A 25137-nucleotide genomic window follows, 5' to 3' on the forward strand; every position below is an offset into this window, starting at 1 on the left:
CAGTTTCAGGATTGCAAACTATGTATCTCTTGTTTTGGTCTTGTGCAGTTTTTGGGATATCCGTCATGGGATAAGTAACCTGTGTAAACATTAGAATGGGTTTGAAGACACAAAGTCCAGTCCTGCAGATATCTGGACACAAGTTGGAATGTGCTGTAGTGATGTATGAGACTGTCCAGCCCTAGATGGTCATGCAGAACCTACTACCCAGGATCAAGCACCTGGCCGTGATGCATGTGTCCTGACACGAATAAGCGAGAGAATATATTGCACACATTCACATAGTGGCACATGGTATAAGGGTGATGAACACACTGACATAAACAGGATATCCCCTGATCCACTGTGTGAGGGACAATTAATGTGTGTGTAGGCGTGACCTGACTGACAATGATACAATGCCAAATGTCCTGTGATTGTAGGCAATAACTATGTACCATACTGCATGTAACAGTTGCCTAAAGCGGTCATGTCAGGATAGAATAAACGTATTCGTAGAAGAAACAGGCAAACAACAAAAGTGCCAGAGGTATAAGGCTCACAGCTAGGAAACAAATGAATGTTCTAAACCTGCACTGACTGTGGCTATGTGTTGGCCCAAACAATCTGGTGTCCGCAGTAGGGTTACCATCTGTCCCGCTTTGCGAGGGACAGTCCTTCTTTGGACAGTTGTGTCCCGACAAAAAACATTACAAATGGCAAATGTCCTGGGATTGTAGGAGACAATTATGTCCCATATGTTATGTAATAGTTGCAGAAAATAATTATTTCAGTATCTAAAATACCTAAATGTTACAAGAAACAGAATAAGCAACTAAACCGCTAAAACAATAGGCTTTTATGTAGGCAAATAAGTAAAGTTCTATCCTTTGTATTGACCATGGGTAAGTGTCGGCTTGTAAAATCTGATGTGTGTTAAGAAAATGTCCTATCTTGGCCATTCGAAAAGGTGGCAACCCTAGTCCATAGAATACATCCCAACCTGTACATATGACAATGTCAATGCTACCAATGGTCAGAGCATTCGCACAATAACTGGTCAGACTCTTAACCACTCACAAAGCCTCTGACCTTTGGGGGAAAGGTATTGAATGAGAATGACTACTTACAACAATGAAGAGTAATAGATGCATTTAACTGCAGAAAATTAGTAGTATTATGAATATATCAACACGTTCCAAGTTAATAGTACTAATACGGTAGAAGTGTCTGTGATTAACCCTGAGTTGTCATAGCCTTGTCCCTGTCACTGTAGAAACAAGTCCCCGAGTATCACAGAGGTCCATACACATAAGTGCACCAACCAACTGTCACATCTGTTGACATGACTATTGCATACTGTAGTGAATTTATAACAGATGTCCAGAATAATATTCAGTTTATCTATAAATGAATGAAATAATCAAATGGGAAGGGAAACACGTGGAAACCACGTCCCAAGCTGCATTATGTGGTAGAACCACTCCCCTGCCCTAAATTATGCAGCTCCAACCCAATAATGTGGGAAGAGGTGCCCAAACACCTGCATTTGTAAACACAGGTAGAATGTTAAAATCTGGACTGCCTCTGTCCATGTGCACCTGCATCTGTAAACACAGGTAGAATGTTAAAATCTGGATTAACTCTGTCCAGTACTACATCTGATCTTTGAACAGTGCCAGGGCAGTTCTAGTCACCAGTCGGCCGAGCCTAAACCCAAACCAGCACATGAACAGCCTGACAATCAAATACGCATATGTGCAAGGACTATAAGCGTAGGCACTCTGAATATCCTTGGAGTGAGTAGACTTGCAGCATGGGTCCAGAGCAGTAGGAAACAGGGAATGTCCTAATTGTAGTACTGCGGTTTTCCCAGCAGGAGAATGGATGCCTGCTGTGTAAGGGAAGCGGTGAGGCGTATGTCAGAGTAGCTATGAACCATGGATATACATATAAATGAGCCAGAACACCAATAGTGTAGTGGTTGCAGCATCCACCCAACGTAAAGGCATTCCCAGTTCAAGTACGACTATAGCACATATTAATTGTGTAATGAATGCCTCTGTGCTGTAAAGCCAACATTTATATATGGAAAGGTGACCGCGTTCGCATGGGTCCATTAACCGGATTCCATCAAAGTGGTACTTTCATAAGGAATAAGGCACATGTAATCCCAAAGAAGTGCCTGTAAACATATATAACTCAGAATAAGTAGATGCAAGTACGCCTGTGCAGGTGTACGCAGCTATTAGCATAGCAAATGTATGTTGTCTTGTACAGCTGTAACTTTTATATATATATAGATAGATAGATGTGTGTATAGATAAATATCCACAGACATAACAGAAATATGCAATTATATATCTACATATTTATATATATATATATATATATATATATATATATATATATATATATATATATATACACATATATATATATATATATATACATACATATATATATATATATGTAAGGAACACTGAAAGACGAAAGCAAACATAAGGGTTTTGAAGGGAATCCAGAGCAAGTAAGGAATTATTAAGTGCTCGCACTGTATGCCACATAAAGCTGCACAAGTGTGAGTAGAGCACCACTCTTCACACCAGAGGCAGGGTTATACCAGTGGCCATAACATCGTTGAAGTTCTATGTCAACATTGTAAACAGACAGAATGTAGTACATGTTGCGACCACCTACACTTGTAACCCGCAAATCGTTTGTAATTCACAATACCAGAAAAGGCACGTATGTGCAAATATGAATGGATGGTGAGCCTGTGAATACACGAGGTGGTACAAAATGTGTGTAGGGCCCCAACGCTCATGAGAGAGCAATGTGTAAAGGTGTGTCATGGCTGTGATATCAGGTGTATAATGGCTGTTATGCATGGAAACTCAACACGGGTGTGCAGGAGAAACTATGGATATGCGATTATGGACACAGGAGTGCTAGGGTATGTTGCACCAGGTGCAATGAAGCGGCCCGTGTAGGTCAGCTAGTATGTAGGTGCGATTCCCAGATAGAGCATCATTTGCATGGAGACATGAGTGAATGGGTGTATCGTTGTCGGACGTTCTGTGTCAGGGCTGGCAGCCTGGCACGTAAAACCTATATGCCACCCATGAGCGGAACGGAGTTCTGCTGTGACAACCCCAAACCGGGAAAAGCAGTAAGACACAACTACATGAAGACAACAATATGTTGACGTACAATCACAGTAACACAAACACACATCCTATCAACAGTAATAATATGAATGTGTACAGAAACAAACACAGTATCAGGAATAATAGGCTGTGCATATGAGTAATAGGTCGAATGACACTGTATCACATCCCAGTTAGCAGCGGCACCCCAGACATGAAAAACGTGCGACATCTGTCCACTGTATAACGTGCAATATACTGAGCACAAGTTCACCAGAGTGACGTGTTGGTATCATAATGACTAAGGCAATAGTATGCTGTTGAAGCAGAGATAAAACCCAATACGCATGTGTAAGTGTCCATGTCCGGGAAATGTATAGGTAAACGGACACACAGATGTATACATAGATAAAAACATATATATACATATATTTATATTAATTTACATACACATATATATTCATACGGATATATATATATATATATATATATATATATATATATATATATATGTACACACACAGAGAAGGATATACTACAGATATATATATATATATATATATATATATATATATATATATATATATATATATATATATATGTGTATATACACAAACAACAGGTACTGATATATACACATACACACAAAACAAAATATATATGTCAGTGTAGATATACACATGTACATAAATAGGTTACTTCACAGCAATTAGGGGTAACATATTTACAGCCCGGGCATATGTGACTGGGAGGTCCAATAAATAAACGTTGTTCCCCTCACATTGCCCAGTTAGGCCGGACAGACATACAAACAGGAAATACAGATCAATACACTGCTGCTGTCCAAAACACTGGTAGGAAAGTACCAGTGGGAGAGTTCTGCAAGGTCTACGCTTTAAACATGGATAACGGTCTCCCTTGCGGGACCACAAAAATTCAGGGTACGTGTGAATCTGTTGACATTAATACGAGCAGGATATAGGTGTACATGGAGCAGTAGGTTGTGCAAGTGTGATAATACATTGGTTTACAAAATGTACGACATGTGTCCCAAGACGGGGAGAGTGGGCAATGTGTAGGGGTGTGCTCATACCCCTGCTGCGCTCGTAGTAAGTATTTGTCACAACTGCTGTAGACAGGTGCCAGGTAGGTGGACCATGGGTATGCATTAATGGGCTTAAGTGTGCAGGTGCTGGTTGGCAGAGATGTAGTAGGCCCGCCCAGTGGAAGTCATTAATATTCCTATGTGGGCATAGCATATGCCTACACCTCCCAAACCTGAAGAGCACATCTACCGGATAGTCTGTAAACCATCGGGGGAATACATAGAGACCAAATCAGTGCTGTGTACCCGATTAGCATGGACGTCCATAGTTATGTATCAGAATGTAACGAAGTCCAACTAAACACTGCCAGAACTACTGATATTAGGTGAACAGGTGGCGGAGTACAGGTAATGACAGATGACATTATGTATGAGTCATAAACAGCATGTACCTCGACAAAGGTGAATGAATACATATGCTCTGTGACTGTAAATGTGTCTGGTTAATAGAACCAATCATCTAAATGTGTCCCACAGGGTGTTATGCATTGTCCCTGATACAGTGTTCATTCACACCTATTGGTATGTGAGTTCTGCTCCTGATACAGTGTTCAGTCACACCCATTGGTATGTGAGTTCTGCTCCTGATACAGTGTTCAGTCACACCCATTGGTATGTGAGTTCTGCTACTGACGGAAAGTGCATAAGTTGCTGACCACCTCAGGTAGATGATACCATAATAGAAGATGTTCAACACCCGTACGCCTGCGAGGGACACACCCGTCTGGGCAGTTGTGTCCTGCAAAATGACAGTTATGGCACATGGCCTGTGAGTTCGGGAATGGAGGCTATATAGTGTGTGTAGTGGTGTCAGACATCAATGTGTTGTATCAGTAACAGCTACATGTAATAGGAAACAGTATTATCAATTATAATGCTACATGAATAATCTTAATGTATGCAAACCATGGAAGTCATCCGTTTACTACTGGCTGTGGGTATGTGTTACCTTGACACATGTGATAGCTCTACATATAGGGTCTATACGGCTGCCGCCATTCTGAATGGCCAAAGTGGAACCTGCTCTGTAGAAATGTCAGATGTACCAGGGCAGAACATACCTACAGCCATGCATAGTACAGAAATATACATATCGGAACAAATCAAAGCGTAGTCTAGCAGCAGTAAAGTTGCTTATGCTACTACATATGACATATCGATGTATCAGGTATACAAGACCTGTAACAAGCAACCTGTACAGACACGTACAACATCAGAATGTCCTCTAATCAGGACAGTTGCAATGGCTAAAGTAGTGTCCATACCACTCAACCATCCCTGAATGTCAGGTACGTCCCTGAGTTTGACTGAAAGTTTAACTCTGTACCTCTTAATCCCTCCTAAAATTAGTGGCTGTTGAAGGAAAGGTGGTGAATTACACTTACTGCCTAATGACAATAAGTAAGAGTTATAAACAACTGTTACCTCAGAATATGTGTATTAAGTCATATGCTCTGATTCTGTCAATGTTTCAAGTTAATAGCACTACTTTTGTAAAAGTGTCCCTGATTTTTCTTGACCTGTCCCTGATTCTGTAGAAATGTGTCCCCGATTGGTGGAGAGTTCTGGTATTGTCACATGAGATATGCATGATGAGGGACTGTCCCATGCAAAGTGGGAAAGCTGTCACTCCTACAGTCTCCCGTTGTGCAATCTGAAAGGTGGACAAAGTGCAGTAGGTATGCGATAGTATGACTCAGTGGACAGCTGCGTTAACAAACTCAAGTCACGTCAGCATTGCAGAGTATCGGTTCCCATGTATCAGGCAGATGGGAGCAGATCTCATGAGGAACACGCATATAATATGATTACGTCACTGGACAGGTCACAGAGTCCGTACAGTTGAACCCCTGCCGTCGCATAATGGTTACACATACCTGATACTGTAGTCATGTAGTCCGATGTAATAAGCATCACAAGGGATCACACACACCCAGCGTGAGTGACAAATGTAAGCGGAAATGTCGGTGAGCGAGCGGCTGTGAGTGTGTTTGTCTACCAGTATGCCAGTAGTGCACTGTCAAAGAAATGTGGAGTCTAAACATGTATAAAGTGCTGTGACCAGAGGTCAGCAGTGCTTAACACTGTGCACACCCACGCACAACTGCTCCCACCTGCTGGAATGTGCCTTACCCAGTCTGTATTCAAAGGCGTCGGCCTGTCCGCAAATAAAGAACCGCCCTTTACACGTGATGGTAGAAGGACCCTGCGCACATAGCTCATGTGAATTAACAATAGACCATGGCATATGCACAGACAATAGACCACACACCATACAGCGCAGACTTCCAACAGTACAGCAATGTACTGGCAGATATGTCCGGGCCACTGGTGTATGCATGCCTGGCTGTCCTGTGTTTCAGTGTGTGAGCATGCCCAGAATGACTGTTACGCATGTTGTCGACCAACATTACCATCATACCATCATGTGTGTGAGCATGCCAAGTATGGTCAACTGTATTGCATGTGTCACATGTCCAGATAGTTAGTACTGTGTTGCTGACCCCTCCGTTCTACTCAGACAGGTGTCATGCTGTGTCTGCAGGGTAGCTAATGGTCATGTGGCATTGACAGTTGCTACATGTCTGCATAGCATGGGGGGACATACAACCACAGTCCTACACAGCACCGTGGGTGGCACACATGATTCTCACATGTGTAGGTTTGATGGGGGGCACAGCCAACAGTTGTACACATCTGCCACTACTGTACTGGTATGCTGGGTACTCCATGTCAGTGTGTGGACCTACTTAAATTGCTGGTTGGAGGGATACCGGGGTACATCAGTTCCCAGCTTTAATTACCAGCACAGTGGTGCTGGACGTCCTAGCTTACACAACCTATATCAAACTGCCTGGCCTGCTGTCGTCTGTGTGTGTCTTAGGGGTTTGGGGTCATTCATTGGGCATATCCATAGGCCATCGTATATCATTTGTCTGTATTGGTCCACATCTGTCCAGCTGCATGGAATATCTGTGGGCTGTACGGACACACATGATGGTCAGCCCATAATCTGCAGTGGGTTAGGACACCCTGTGTACTACAGGTAACCATTGTGACCCCCTTATGTGCTACAGAGGTCATGGTGCCACTATGGATGTGTACTGTCTGCTGCCCTAACATTTGGCCACCACAGTCACTTGTATGCTCACATACATACCATAGCAATGGGTAACTACACATTCTAATACAACTGCTACTTGTTAGGTCAATAGACATACCCTGGGTGTGTTCTGGACTTGAGGACGGTGCTGGAGTGCTGCCTATGTTGGATGCACACAGTGCACCTCCTATACATGGCCGAGCACAGGTACTGTCATGTTTGGCATCCATTCTACTGTGCGCGGGTCAGAGAGGGGAAATCTGTGGGTACCTACTGTGTCAGTGCATATGCCTTGTGTTGCCTCTTTGCCAAGGGCAGGTCATACTGTGCACGGGCTTTCGCCGACTGTGCTCTGCTCAGGTAGTTCCTTCACCAAGTCACGCTGTGCCTGGACAGGCCTTGGCAGTGGTGTTGGGCTGTGTGGCCCTGCCCCATGATGTTCCTGCTGCAACTGTTACTGCAGGATAAGATTGTGTAGCATAGCAAATACCATAACAACTTGTATGCATGTAGCTTGTGAATACTGTAGAGCTCCAACGGATGTGTCCGGATACCAGAACTGTGAACTGAGCATCCCAAACACATGCACAAGTATATGTCTTGCCTTTGCATCCGCCTCAGTATGGTGTGAGTGTTCAGGTGTGTGTGCATTGCTGATGGGTGTCACCAGCCACGACACCAGTGTTTACCCAGCATCCCCCACTAGGAGACTGTAGGAGATGTCCACACTTGTATTGGTGTGCTACAGCTGTGTCAGAAGCCATATATCGGACACATCATAGTTTCCAGGGCAGACAGCACACATATTCACTCTCATGCCCTGGCCATCGCATATGGCTTAGCTGTTGGAGGGTATGCCCTTGCAGTGACTGTAGGCCTTACCCCGCTCACTGGGTGGTGCTACGATGTGTATGTGTGTGCAGGCTATAGCACCCAGTACCCCTGGGTAGTCATCTATGTGGTTGAACAGATGCATATTGCTGGTCTACTAATCACGTGTGTTGAGGACATGTACATGCTCACTAGCATGTGTTGACATGGTGTCTGTGAACTGGTGCAATACTCTGGATGCAGATGCCTGTGAGATACCCATGATATCCCCAGTTGTGCTGTGTGAGGTACCTGTGGCTAGTACACCTAGGCCAACACAAACCATGGTATCCACTGTGATGTGTTTCCCTCGGCCTGTTTGCTGTGTCAGGTGTGGCAGGCACAGGTCAACAAGCTGCTGTAGGAGGTCTCTGTCCACCCCATAGTGCTCCAACATCCCCAGCCCATGTAGCCCCTGGTAAGTCATCCTCGGTCTATAAAGTCTTATGTCACCCCAGTAAGGGTTGTTCGGCAGCATACACATCCTCACTGCCCCAGCCTCCTGCACATGTTGGTATATGTTGCCTGCTGCAGCCTGTGTCATTTGGTTGGACTGTGTCATGAAATGTCCCTGCAGGTATATACCGGTGGTGTAGAGTGCAGAAGAAACCTGTGTGTATGCTGCTTGCTCACATTAACGTACTGCTCATGTGTGGGCTGGCCATGTCATCTGCTGATTGTGCTGATCAACACCTGTTTGTGCAGCCTGTTCACCCTGACTACCCCACTACAGCTTTTGTCCCTCACAATGTCACCAGGCAGGTATAGACACACCCGTAGCTTAGGTGTGCTAAGGCAGGAGCACTCCTGAGGCACAGTACTGCAATGTACATACAGTATGCCTGACCCCCCCTCCCATGCTGTCAACTATATTCGAGATCTGCACCCAGCTGATTACACACATACACTCCAGGGACTAGCAGCACACCCTAGTGATAAATGTGATACACTATAGTCAACCTCATCTGCATAGTATAGTCTTCTAATGAATAGTTATATGACCCATACCGAACCTCCAAATTAAAAACCACTGCTCAGTGTCACTCAGATCTATACACAACTGGCAACAGGTGCCTTACTATCACCATATTCGATGTCCCATGGTCTTCCCAGCAACAAAATAACTGGTGTCTACATGCCTACAACCCGTGGCCCTGCACACTACAGACAATGTGCATTACCACCACACCATGGCAGATATACATAGATCCCAGGTTATCACGTACAGATCATCCAGCACAAACATTCAATAGTGCTGATGTCCCCAGACAAATATGTTCACATCTATGTCCACCTCTACATCTACATATATCATATATATTATTTGTATACATATATACATGGACAGATATATATATATGTCAGCTATCCGTATGTGAACGACATTTGTGGACTCCACAGTGTGTGTGTGTGTGTGTGTGTGTGTGTGTGTGTGTGTGTGTGTGTGTGTGTGTGTGTGTGTGTGTGTGTGTGTGTGTGTGTGTGTGCATGTATGTATGTATGGCTGTCTGGTGCATGGAGTGAGGGTGTATGCTACCATACAGAACAGACAGGATCCCCAAGCCCTCATGGTGATGCAATTTACTACCCTGTTGATGCCATTGGTCTCAGCCTTACTGGCTACCTGTACATGTTCATTCTCTGTGTCACGTTGTGTGGGTGCACAGTACTGTGAGGGTGATTACCACATAGGCAGGGGTCCTTACCTCAACACTATCAAGTGTGTATTATAGTGTTGTTGACCCCGTGAGTGTGGGCATTTTACTGTGTGTTTCTGTGTATGACTGTGTGTGTTCTCATCCTGTAATGTGACAGGGTATTACTGCTACACAATGAGGCCTCATGCTATCAAGTGGCCTCTAATGTTATCATTGGCCAGACCGCTGTGTAAACCCCCCGCACCATGTCAACATACCTGTGATGTGACCTGGTATGGATGTCACATCTCTAGCCACTGTAGCCTATTAAACAGCCCACATGCTTCTGGATCAGTAGATGTGTGGACATCTGTGGTATGGTAGCCTTTCTAACAGTCAGGTTGAGGATACGTATAGCATGCTGGTATTGCCATACATGCCTGTGAGTACTCCACATTTACACATGGGAAACTGCAAACACTGCTACTTGTTGGCACATGCAAGTAGACCATAAGGAGGGAACCAGGACATCATTACCAATATGCTGTTACTGTTGTTACCAAGACACATACTGTGAACATATAACAATGCATTATAAACCTGTACTACATGGTATGTCTGGTGTGTCAACAGTACACAACTAATGTAATATACACTTCTCTCACTATTCTGTTCACCCTGTGCATCAGACCATTTGAGCATGTCCCAGCACCGATGGTGTGGATGACAGGGATGTGGCACAGGCATCATCATATGCACAGGGTGATAATGTTTGCCAGGGGCATAGGTTGCACCAGTGGATGACATCATGTGTGTGAATAAGGGCTGATAATCTGATTGGACATGTGTGGTCATTATGCATGTGGGTGTTACGGTGCCCTACATATGATTTTGCTGTGTGCGTGTATGATTGCACACAGTTCTGCCTTTTGGCAGGCATACACAGGGGTATTGTTGACAGCTCCAGACTGTACAGACCAGGATGTACAGCTCACTGTGTCCGGCCATGGCCACGTGACCTGTGTCTGCCAGGGATTGCATGGGTACTACCAGGCGAAGGTACAGATTGGCTACTGTCTGATGACACATGTCCACTGGAACCGTGTCTCCACTGGGAACATCCAGGGCTATGTCCACGTGGCCTGCTGTGTCCTGATGTGGACAGCACAGCACCAGCTGCACTGCTACTGCTACCGGCACTATGGGAGCGGGCATGTGAGGTGGTTCATTCACGTTGACCTGCACTAGGTGGTGTAGCTGGCCTACGTCCACATGGCCTATGCCTCACTCCTACCAGATGTTCCAGCACAGACAGTTCACGCTCGTGGATTGCCATGCCATGGTCAAGGATTCCGACCATGTCACCCAATCGCCTGTCCAGAACATCAGCAATCTGCTGTTGAGCATTTGCCAATGCCTGGATGTTGTCATTTAGAGTATGGATAGCAGCCCTCTGAAGCTTCTGCCCTTCTCTGTTCTGCCATTCAGCACATGCCTGTGCCACCATTACAGTCTGGAACATGCATCTGGTGACATCAGCTGCTGTGCTCTGTCCTGCAGGTGCATGTCTGCCAAAGGTCCTCCTACGAGCAGCACTGGCCACATGCCTGTGTGGCACATCTGCAGTCATTACACTGACACCATGGATTCTAAACATGCATGCACATGGATTCTAAACATGGAAGGGCACAGTATGGTGTTACTGTCCCCATGTACATGAAGGGCTCTCTTGCATGCACACGGATTCTAAATACAGTGTCAATACACAGCAGCCTGGTGTTACTGACTGTAAGTCCCGTGACACCTGTAACACTTACATCCTCCCATGTGCATATAGCAGCACAATTGCCGAAGGTAGCTGTGGTACACATAATGCGGCCAATACTGCTGCATGTCTGTCAGACGTATCATCATATAGCAGGTGTATCATTCACAGTACTGCCATGTGTCTTTGCTTGTGTGACCATATATGCCACATATGGTGGGGAATACATCCCAATTGTTACACACCCCTGTACACTGTTGTAGAGATCTGTACATACTGCAGTGTGGAAAGCATGATGTAGGCAGGGGTGGTGTGTGTATCACACATATGTCAGCTATCCGTATGTGAACGACATTTGTGGACTCCACAGTGTGTGTGTGTGTGTGTGTGTGTGTGTGTGTGTGTGTGTGTGTGTGTGTGTGTGTGTATGTATGTATGGCTGCCTGGTGCATGGAGTGAGGGTGTATGCTACCATACAGAACAGACAAGATCCCCAAGCCCTCATGGTGATGCAATTTACTTCCCTGTTGATGCCATCAGTCTCAGCCTTACTGGCTACCTGTACATGTTCATTCTCTGTGTCACGTTGTGTGGGTGCACAGTACTGTGAGGGTGATTACCACATAGGCAGGGGTCCTTACCTCAACACTATCAAGTGTGTATTATAGTGTTGTTGACCCCGTGAGTGTGGGCATTTTACTGTGTGTTTCTGTGTATGTCTGTGTGTGTTCTCATCCTGTAATGTGACAGGGTATTACTGCTACAGTGAGGCCTCATGCTATCAAGTGGCCTCTAATGTTATCATCGGCCAGACCGCTGTGTAAACCCCCCGCACCATGTCAACATACCTGTGATGTGACCTGGTATGGATGTCACATCTCTAGCCACTGTAGCCTATTAAACAGCCCACATGCTTCTGGATCAGTAGATGTGTGGACATCTGTGGTATGGTAGCCTTTCTAACAGTCAGGTTGAGGATACGTATAGCATGCTGATATTGCCATACATGCCTGTGAGTACTCCACATTTACACATGGGAAACTGCAAACACTGCTACTTGTTGGCACATGCAAGTAGACCATAAGGAGGGAACCAGGGCATCATTACCAATATGCTGTTACTGTTGTTACCAAGACACATACTGTGAACATATAACATTGCATTATAAACCTGTACTACATGGTATGTCTGGTGTGTCAACAGTACACAACTAATGTAATATACACTTCTCTCACTATTCTGTTCACCCTGTGCATCAGACCATTTGAGCATGTCCCTGCACCGATGGTGTGGATGACAGGGATGTGGCACAGGCATCATCATATGCACAGGGTGATAATGTTTGCCAGGGACATAGGTTGCACCAGTGGATGACATCATGTGTGTGAATAAGGGCTGATAATCTGATTGGACATGTGTGGTCGTTATCCATGTGGGTGTTACGGTGCCCTACATATGTTTTTGCTGTGTGCGTGTATGATTGCACACAGTTCTGCCTTTTGGCAGGCATACACAGGGGTATTGTTGACAGCTCCAGATTGTACAGACCAGGATGTACAGCTCACTGTGTCCGGCCATGGCCACGTGACCTGTGCCTGCCAGGGATTGCATGGGTACTACCAGGCGAAGGTACAGATTGGCTACTGTCCGATGACACATGTCCACTGGAACCGTGTCTCCACTGGGAACATCCAGGGCTATGTCCACGTGCTGTGTCCTGGTGTGGACAGCACAGCACCAGCTGCACTGCTACTGCTACCGGCACTATGGGAGCGGGCATGTGAGGTGGTTCATTCACGTTGACCTGCACTAGGTGGTGTAGCTGGCCTACGTCCACATGGCCTATGCCTCACTCCTACCAGATGTTCAAGCACAGACAGTTCACGCTCGTGGATTGCCATGCCATGGTCAAGGATTCCGACCATGTCACCCAATCGCCTGTCCAGAACATCAGCAATCTGCTGTTGAGCATTTGCCAATGCCTGGATGTTGTCATTTAGAGTATGGATAGCAGCCCTCTGAAGCCTCTGCCCTTCTCTGTTCTGCCGTTCAGCACATGCCTGTGCCACCATTACAGTCTGGAACATGCATCTGGTGACATCAGCTGCTGTGCTCTGTCCTGCAGGTGCATGTCTGCCAAAGGTCCTCCTACGAGCAGCACTGGCCACATGCCTGTGTGGCACATCTGCAGTCATTACACTGACACCATGGTGTGGAAACACACCTTCTGTAGCCACCATACGTTCCTGTTCCAAGCTAACACACGCTGACTGTCCTTCCTCTATGGCCACTGGTGATTGGGTATGTGTTGGCATGAAAACTGTGTGCGGAGAAGAGGGGGACATAGCTGGGATGGTAGCCATTGGCACAGATTCAGCCCCTGACAACCCTGCCTGTACCGCATGCATATGTTCATCACTGCTAGTATCTGTGGGGACACTAACATCAGACAGCAGGAGGGTAACGAATCTACATCACCTGTGAATGCAAAGAAAGACTCTACATTACAATACACACACACACACAGACACACACACACAGACACACACACACACACACACACACACACACACACACACACACACACACACACACACACACACACAGACATAACATGCATGTGATTTGACAGACGGCATGCAGCATGCATGTGAGACAGCAGACGGCATGCAGCTCAGACATTAATAGTGGTAGTTAGCATACCTCCCTGGGTTGCACACAACAGCAAGCAGGTGTCATATCAGTAGCAATGCAGTTCACACAATCATGGTAGTAAGCATGCATCCCTGTGATACACCATGTGGACCAGCACAGGTTAACAGTACACATGGCTGAAGTGACCTTGACATGTAATCTGCTAATGTGTGCATTGACATGCATACATGTTGGAGACAATAGTGTCCTGATACATGTACAGCATTGTAATGTGTATCACATTGCAGTGTTGTCTGTATGCCCTACAGATAGAATGCACGTTTAGCAAATGTGCATGAGCATGGAAGGGTAGTGTGAGGCATCTACATTGCTATACAGTGTGAAGTACAGACACATTGCATGGCATCATGAGGCATCTATATTGTATACAGTGTGTAATATGCACACATTGCATAGCCATAACTGCGTGCATACACATGACATAACTGTGGATTGTGAACCACGTTGCTGAGGTGTATACACACCAAACCATGCTGTGTCATGTGACAGGTCACTGAAAGACCTACAGATGACACCCCTGTACAACTACTACAGAGTCTTAGCTGCCTGGCAACCATGTCCACACATGGCAGACTTGTCAATACACCATGACCCACATGACATTGATGTACTACACACACAAGGTGCACGGCTGACGGTGATGTCCTACAGCAGCAAGGGAAATGTATGGTATCTGTGGCCTGATGTGGTGTCAATGTCTGTGGAAGCTGTACAGATGACTACTGTCATGCTATGACACAGTCGTGATGTTCAACACATCTTATACGGTCAACTTATGTGACACCTCCACTAGCTGTGCACAGGCTTTTAGGATGTCCAGTGTACCACATCAACTGTATAATCAGTCAACTAAGGCTATAGTTGGACCGTGTGTGGACAATGTGCAACAGGGTGCATACACATCACATCTACTTTGTGGCTACATGTCTCTGGCTATACTCCATGGCCATGTGTGAACATGTGTTAGCCAAATGTTTGTGATGGCCGTCTATCTCACATGTCTGTGTAGTCCCATATGACATACACCGATGGATGTCAGATATGTCACTGTTCACAGGGTTATGCAGACAACGGGTTGTATGTTTGGTATGTGGGGTTGCATTATGGGATAGTGTGACAATATTTTAGCCAGAACACTACATGTCTGGGACATGTCAGATGGCACATCACAATGTGTGCACCCATTGCAGGGGCATATAACACAATGGTGACTCCTGTGGGCTGCCCATATCCCAGCTCACTGTGTGGTACTGTTTGCGTACCACACATGTGTTGTTGCAATGTATAGTACAGATGCCTACATTGAACAACACCTCCACCATTGTATTCACAGCTGTCCACACATGTCGCAATGACAGATACTGTGGTTTCATGTCGGTGTTTCATTTCATTTGTATATATTGCAGATGGGTAGCCAGTGTGAATGATGGGAGATGCAACCTGTGTATCGTGACTGGACCATACATCATGTGTACATGGGTTAACTGGCCACATGGTGAATAGATATATGCATTAACATGCCCAATACTGATGACAGTCTAACCTGCAACGGACTGATGTCTGTGCGGCACGCCAGAGGTATCTGTATAAGGGTGACACAGCAGTTTGAACATTATCCATGACTGTATGACAGCCACAGGGTGCACTGTGCATGTTAACACATTCGCCTGTACAATAGCATATAGTATGCACATGTGTGCATACACAGGGTAGCATACTGTAGTATGCAGCATGTGTGTAAACATACCTTGCATATGATGTTACATTACATATTGTACAGTAACACATGCAACTAAATGGGATATAATAGTCATATGTGCAGTAATGACTTACCAGGCAACTCCAGGCTCATTGGTTGGGAGACACCCATCTCCACGATGTCAGCTAGTGTTTGTGGATGCTGTTCTGAGGGTGTCCCCAGGCTGGCCAGTAGCTCCTCGGTGTGTGTGAGTGGGGGCTGGGTTGGTGGCCCACCACCTGTTCCACCTTGTTCCCTGGCGATTGCAGTGGCACGCTGTTTCGCATGTTGTATCAAGTCCATGCAGTGTCTGCGTACCTGCTGGTAGGTGCGATTATGGCCACCCACATCATTAACCCTCCTGCGAAGGTCCTTCCACATGTCAACACACTGCTGGGCATGCTGTGGCACATGACTGAACAACACCTCATAGTTCTCATGGAGGTATGGGATGAGGACATCATCCTCCTGCCGGCTGTACGCTGGCAGGCATGAATGAGGCATTATCTGGAAGACATAATGATGGTGACAGGTCACAGTATCACAGAGATGTACAGAGATACAGCTGCACATACATTTGTATTAAATACAGTACATCTGCACAGTTATCTTTGCAAATCATCATGACACTGACATGACTGACATGTTTGTGTCACACATGTAACACCCATTATGCATTGGATAATATTACCATATATGTGTGTCACCTCATTACATTGTTCATACTCCATGTGAATGCTGTCTTGATGTGGGCATGTATGTTTGCCTGTACTGGTGTTCTTACCTATCAGCACATGCCTGGATGTGTCCACAGTGATGCTGTTGATCTTGATGCTGTGTATATGTCACATATCAACATATATATTGCCTTAATGGACATGCGCAGTGACAATGCACACATATGCATGGAACCTTTACATGCATGTGTTTTGCCATATACATCTACATGGCACTGTACAGCAGTTCAACATCCTGCCACGGATTGCCTGTGTTGCACATGTGATAGACATGGGACAATGGCTAGCCGGATGTAATTCGCAGGGATGGTTATCAACTATAGCATGTATGGGCAAGGTTTCCTAACTGTATCCGACAGCCATTATGCCCCCTCGAGGTGCATCAGTGCCACATTACTGATCCAGACAGTTAATAATACATCTACCATGTGGTCATCGCACCATGTATGACAGAGATTACATGTGCAGCTTTGATGGACAGGGTTGCATGGTATGGTAGGAGTATGTAACATGTATGGCACAGGGATCTGTCCAGCATGTGGCGATCCTTGTAGTAAGACGGTGGCTGTCCATGACATATGTCTTTCAGATCAGGATATGTACGTGTAGCATGTCCAACATCACAGTGTAGCACATGTCTTTATGCAAGGTAGCCAGCATGCTGCATAGTGGAGGTGAGGATTGTGAAGGCTGCTATCACCCATCCACACATGGCCAATACCCCTTAAAGGTGATACGTGATCTTATATTGGTTACCCGAGTGCTGAGTATGCCTGTCCAATGATCTCCATGCTCATGGATGGCATCCTGTCATGACATGGGTGCCTCGTATGACTACCTAATAGGCCTGGAGATGTCACCAACTCAAGGAGGTGAACTGCACAGCATCATCCCTTACACAGTGTCCATAATGTTGACCCCTGCCTAGGTGGTAGTTAATGGCTGCAGGGTTATTCACCTAGCGGTGACAATGCTATTATCAGCTGTCAGATTGTGCACATATGTCACACATCTCACCCACAAAGCCCATTCTGTATGTTGTCCACAACACTGAGACAGCTATTGCTCCTAGGTCATGGCCATTCACATCCATACATACACAGATGCCTCCCATTTGTCTGTGTGGTATGGGCTACAATGAGGGGGGAGTACAAAACATTAACCCTGTTTTACTCTAGCTGCCACTGGTATGATATGCACATGTCACTCTGACACCTTTTGTAGTGTTGATTCTGTCAACAGGCCACTGGTAGAACACTCCTGTGACATATGAAGGTACATCTAGTATACTCAGTGTAGCTGGAACACGGTATGGGTGATGATGTCCTATGACCTGTCACAGGTATGCTATGCGGTGTGAAATCATCCGGACTGTCATCTACTTCTGTACTGCTAACATCTACATTGATAAAGGTTCATAGACTTGCAGACCATACTCAGCAGGGTAATAGTGCAGTTCCTCCAATTATGACTGAGGTCTCCACTTGTGGGTTGCAGTGAGTTGATATTATCCAACACCCTATCTGTATTGCATATTCATGCTCAGCACTTGTTCAGAACTTGTGAGCACTTCATGAGCTACTAATTACTATAGCACCCATTCCAACTCATTTCTTACAAGTACACTGTCTGTCCTTACATTTCCAGCTTGCTTACAGTACAACAGCTGTTGTACACACGTAACTCACATATCTCGTGAGACATGGTTGAATATACAGGCATGTCCAACTGTCACTTACCAGTGCTATTGCCTGACTATATGATGAATATGGTGAACATGTGGCAATAGAGCAATTGTCTCATGTACACAGTCAATGCTCACCTCCTAACATACGACACTACAGCCTGTGGGAGATGCACATATGTAGCCATGCTGAGGGTAATACTCTCACCAACCCAGACTGTACCTGACATTCATGTGGGAACGTGTAACATTTGCAACACCCCACTCATCACATAGTCTCACAAGATCTCCACCACCACAGGCCACACATAGTATGAGTACGACATTTGCAGAACCTCTCCATACTCTGTGTAGGCACCAGAGGCAGCCCCCATCACCAAACACAACAACAATTACTTATAGCCCACAGACTCATGTGTGCCCATCAACTACAGCCAATAGGGTGTTATAACATACCCAACACACCAGTCATAGGTGACTCTGTAGGCGGTCACACTGATGTCCCACTCAGCAGGCTACACAAGGTGATAGTCGCTTACATCTAGCTGTCGGGTAACTGGTTCTGCAACATAACCTATGCACCCATGCCACACCTCACCAGGTACAATTTGACTGTCATTCTCCATGTTAGTGTGACTGCCCTGAGATGTAACTTCCCAGACTACATGTGCAGGGACATGCAATAGCTCTCCGGTCTTGTAGCCCAGAAGGTGTCAGCCAAGCCCTGGGGAACATTCTGCATTCATGCAGACTAGATACCACTGTACAACAACTGACTGTTTCACTTCAACAGTTGCCTATGCTTCTGCTGTCATTATCCAACACCCTATCTGTATTGCATATTCATGCTCAGCACTTGTTCAGAACTTGTGAGCACTTCATGAGCTACTAATTACTATAGCACCCACTCCAACTCATTTCTTACAAGTACACTGTCTGTCCTTCACTTCACAGTTGCCTATGCTTCTGCTGTCATTCCACAGGCATCCGGTATCTGTCCACTTTGAATGACATGGTCTACAAAACACAATGCTTTGGCACAGATGACCTGCACCTGTCAGCCCTGGGAGTACAGATAACATGTAAGGCTCTTGCTGCTCCTATACTGCCTGTCTTGCACAGTTTCCAATAACATTCACCACCAGAACGGGAACAGGCAAGCAAAATACGGGGTCATGTGACTCAATGCTTGACATCATCTCTGACACACGCAGGCACGGCACTCCTTATAATGGACCACTTTAATATCTCTGCAGTGACTGGGACCTGCCTCTAGGCTCCACAGAGCACACCTGCAGTGAAAGGTTATACGCAGACCACACCTTTCAGTCATGTAACCTGGACCGGAACACCCACGGCTGAGGTGTGTCCATATTTCACTATGTTGTACACACCTCCTGGCTGGCTACTTAGCACAATGCATCAGAGGTGATCCACGTGCAACTAGCTGTGGCCAGAACTGCTATACGCATTGTAACATGCTATGGATTCAACAACATACCCCACGGTTACCGGCCCTCATTTCTTGGTATACTGGACAGTAGGGTTCAGACAGGTACTACTGATGTGCGACTGTCACTACCCCACACTTAACTGGCATAGCTACTCATGTACTGACACATTAGGTCAACACTGTCCAGGATTCATAACCTCCACTCGGCTGGATCAACCCATACACACCACCACCAAAACCAACAATATCCTAGACATGGACATTACCAACATGTCACTGGTGTTCCACACCAGTGGTTATCCCCTTGTTGGTAGTTTCTGAACATATGCTATTCACCCTTGTTATCCACATCCTGGCACCACACCCTTCATGGCATACACAGTACAAGATTAGTACAATGCCTACTACAGACGTCTTATGACAGCAGTAGTAAACGTCATGACACCTGTGCAGATGGACAATGCACATACAAACACTGAAACATACCCCAGTGCACTTCATTAGCACTTACACGACTGCATGGATCATGCTATTCCAAACAGAGCCATAATGGTACCCACCAGATAACGGACACCACTCTGGGGGTCCAGTTCCATGGACATAATGTACAACAAAAGGTGAAGGCTGTTGCAAAGTGGAGTACAATCCCATGGGTGGGGTAGCTCACTGGTCAGCCTCAGTAGGATTCCGGGATCCCTTATCACATCCTCCAAACCTAGCTACATAAACATTACTGTGACACATTCCAGGGTGTACCTCAAAGCATTATGGAGGTATGTCAGTAGTCAATGGCAATACTCACATCTGCTTTGACATACGATGGTGGATGGGTTCAATGCTAACTTTACACCCTCTCACTCCCTACAGGGCCATAATCCATGCAGGAACATTGCGGGGTCCCTGCGGTCACAACTACACAGTTCCAACCTGCACTCTCTAAGGCCTAGAACACAGACTCCATGTGACCGTCCAACATCCCAAGCTGTGATTTACACAAACCTCAGAATGACATGTCTCCCCACTTGGCCACCAGATTCACTAATAACCTTATATCAAACATTGTGGCCCCTGATTGGTGCACAGCAACAGTTATCACACTCCACGCAGGTAGCACCACAATGAACCAGAGGGACTATTGCCCTATACACCTGACTGGACTGTTCTGCAATGCTATGGGGCACATCATCATGGAAGTCATTCACAGAGACATTGGTGGGCTCCAGACCTTTGATGCCACCCAGGTTGGACTTGTTAGGGCCAGACCATGGCTCCTACACCTGGTGGACTCCTTTGATACAGTTACCAGGGTAGTTGATGATGGTAAGGGGGTCCACACAGCCTACATTGTCCTCTCATTGGCTTTCAGCACCGTTCTCCATTTTGGTATTGACAAAGTACACATCCACCTGCACATCGACCCCTACATCTCAGGATGTTATGCAAAGTGGCTCATGGACAGGACCCACACAATGAGGGTAGGACACCATAGTACCTACTGTATTTCAGTTACACTTGGCATACCACAGTCCTCAGTCATGGGGCCCCTCATGTTCGGTATATGCTTCCCTGAGGTACAGGCTAGCACAGAGGGACTTTCCCTGACTAGGTTTACAGACAACTGCATACAAGATGCCATGATTGATCCACCAGCTGATACAGATTCCCTGCATAAGGGTGTCACTGTGACGGATACCTGATGTTGATAACATGGCCTCAAGCTGCATGACACATGGTGTATGAACATCCCCTTTGGATTACACCAATCGCCCACTGACTATCACATAGGTGGTAGTCCCCTACATACATGTGACATTATACGGGATCTTAGTACACACATATGTAACACCCACTCCTTTGATAACCATATTGCCAATGTGGTGTGGATATCCTTCTATGTGGCCACCCTTATCTGTACTGGGTTTGTAGCTGGAACAAAGGCACCCATTGTACCTCTAACCTCCTGACGTATACACACATCCAAGGGTACAACACCTCGTTTAAGGTGTTCCTTACAGAACAGCAATGGCTTTACATACCACAACATTAACACACCATGAGGATTATTGAGCTTCGAAGGTTGAAGTATGCGACAGTACTATGGACACCACAACTGTACACATTTGCATACTGCATACTCAGGGGTGACCTCTGCTGAACATACAGGGCCCATGTCCACAACAATATTCATGGATATACTCCACATAAGCGACATAAGCAAAAGCCACTGAGAGCAACATGGCTCATGGATATGTGCACAAACGCAATGATGAGTGGGATGTTCTTGAGGGTTACATTCCCAAACCAGACACTCACCATGCTTTGGAACATGATTCCTATGTACATCATGCAGGGACACTCAGTAGCACTGTTTATGAGATACCTTACTTGGTGGATGGGAGACAAACATGTACGCCAGGGATCACTGCAGTGGCTGTACTGTACAGAGGTGCAAGTAGCACATGGCTCTGCTGTTCACAGACAGGACACTACCCTAGAGAGGTGCCGCCGGTGTAAACACTGTAGTTGGGCTTACACATAGACTTGCCAGACAGCATAGTACCTCACTATGAACCTGTGAAGCTATTAAATGTCCTTTGTGCATGGTTAAATGAGTAGCTCTTCCATTTCGATTAGCTATCATGCTGTTACAGTGTCCCATGACTATAAGGCATATTTATCCTGTTATTGTGTATTGTACATGCCAATAGACAATACCTTTTGTTTGCATGATATGCCTGTTATGCTGTGTAGAATATCTGACATATCTACCTACAATACTGTACATTGCACATATTTTACATATTATCCCATAATGCAAAGCATACTTGCACAGCAGGACCACGTTAGGCATGTTATTGTCATCATATGCCCATACACATGCCTACTGTGACATTATATCAACATATACTATCCCCTGCTATGGCACGTGCTTGTTGGACATACCCTACCACTGACATCGGGTGGTGTGGAATTGTTCTGTTTAAAGCCATCATGTAGCATCCCTTGTGGTGTCTGTGATGTTTACCTTGTGGCCCACAGCAGGACACACAATTTCTACAAGCGTTACTATGCTCAGCAAGACATCACTACATAATACCTTTTCCCATTTATGCATTGCGGACACTTTTAATTAATACAAAACAGGCTATACATACACTAACATACTGAGTGTTCTACATACCTTGTTAGCATTCCGAACTTTCGTAAATATCTCTCTTACACCTTTACTGTTTAAACGGTTATATGGTATGAGCATACGGTTTGAATGTCTACCAAGTCATCCTTATATACGTCGATACCTGTAACATGTGGTTTCCTGCCGCCAGTTGGTGTTCCTGAGTAAATTATTACATGAACATCAGCTGTGCAGCTACTCCATTCACCAATTATGCGGCAACAGTGGGGTATAATTGAATTCTCCACTTGGGCATTGCCCTTTTGCCCTACCTTCGGGGAGACGGTCTGTATGTGTTTTGTTATGTGGAATTGCAACTGCTATTTGTAGAGACACGGATATTTTGGATTCATGTCCCCCGTGGATTGTGTGTGACGGCTAGAGTATGTGGTTCTACATGTGAGTGTACCTGTCATCTCAACCGTCTGATAAGGGACTATTGCAAACAAAACCTGTAACATCACCGTCTGTTCCATTATACAACAGCTACGATTTCACATGGCGCCTTTACAAATGTGTCTCTCACAAGGTATGTTAACGCTTCTGCAGATGTAATTGATTGAGTGGATGTTTGTAATGTTATTGCAGTTTGTATTGCTATTGTTTCATGTGTGGGAGATGTAGGTGGGTGTACATAGTGTATACAGGTTTGTGGGGACTGCATTTCTACTTATTCCATATATGTGTGTGGGCTCCTTCCCTAATTGAAGAGCTATCAGTTAGTAGACTGAAACTATGGTTGTTACGGGCTTATACATTGGGCCATTGTTAATTGGTTTCTATATAGTATGCAGGTGAGGTTGATACTTCCATACCTCCGGAAATGCAGCGATATGTAAAGGAATGTTACTAAATAACAGCTGTCCCGTGTATTTCTGTCACAGATATTTGCACTCATTGCAGTTGTGTTGGTGACTGAACCTCTTTGGCATGGGTTGCCACCTTTTCAAATGGCCATAGTGGGACATTTGCAGGACACACATCGGTATTTACAGGCCGACACATACCCACGGTCAGTACACAGGTTAGCACATAATTTTATCTTGAATACATACTTATTCTTGTAGCACTTTAGCTACTTATCATGTTTCATGTAACATTTACATTTTTTAGATACAGGCATAACTATTTAATGCAACTATTACATATTATATGGGACATAATTATGTCCTACAATCTCGGACATTTGCCCTTTTTAATATGTTTTGTCAGGACACAACTGCCCAGGGAGGGGCTGTCCCTCGTAAAGTGGGACATGTGGTAACTGTATGCCTACGGCCAGCTATAACCACACCTACCATACTGATCTACCTTCGAGTTAGCACTAATAGACACACGATGCAAACACACACACACACATTACAGTCCCATGGAAATGCACACGGCACCCTCAACACACACATACACAGACTACGGCAATCACAAACACAGTTGAACACAGTACCTACGTGGACCGCAACACTGGCAGCGATAACTAAATGTCCCTTAATATCGTGATAATATTACATGCGGTTCTAGTGTTCCGGTACTGTGTTCTTTTGGTCTTTCAGCCTAGTGATTACACATGTCGGTATGTGACACATTCCATAGTTGGCAGTATCCTATTTATTTGTACCTCCATGGTTGTGTACATGTCATTGACCTATCTACATATTTGCAGATATAGGTGAATCCGTATATATCAACATATATCTCTCTATCACCCTTTCTATCTCTATTATGTATATGTACATATATATATATATATATATATATATATATATATATATATATATATATAAAACAGAGAGAGTGACAGGCAGAATACACCTTTCATTGTGTACATGTCGGTGTATACTGTTACCTGGACTCTGCACATTTGTGTTTGAACCTGTCATATTACACACCTGCCGTTGGTACATCTTTGGTAGCTTAGTGTTAGGTGATTGTGTACATGATTGCATGTTCTACTCCTGGCAGTGGTCATTTTACCCTTCAGAGCAGGCGCTATTAGTACAGGGGTGAATAATGCTGGTTTCACCTGTTCT

This window comes from Protopterus annectens, chromosome 5.part1 (genome assembly GCF_019279795.1).
Source record: "Protopterus annectens isolate FY-2018-M chromosome 5.part1, PAN1.0, whole genome shotgun sequence".
NCBI classification, from domain to species: Eukaryota; Metazoa; Chordata; order Ceratodontiformes; family Protopteridae; genus Protopterus; species Protopterus annectens.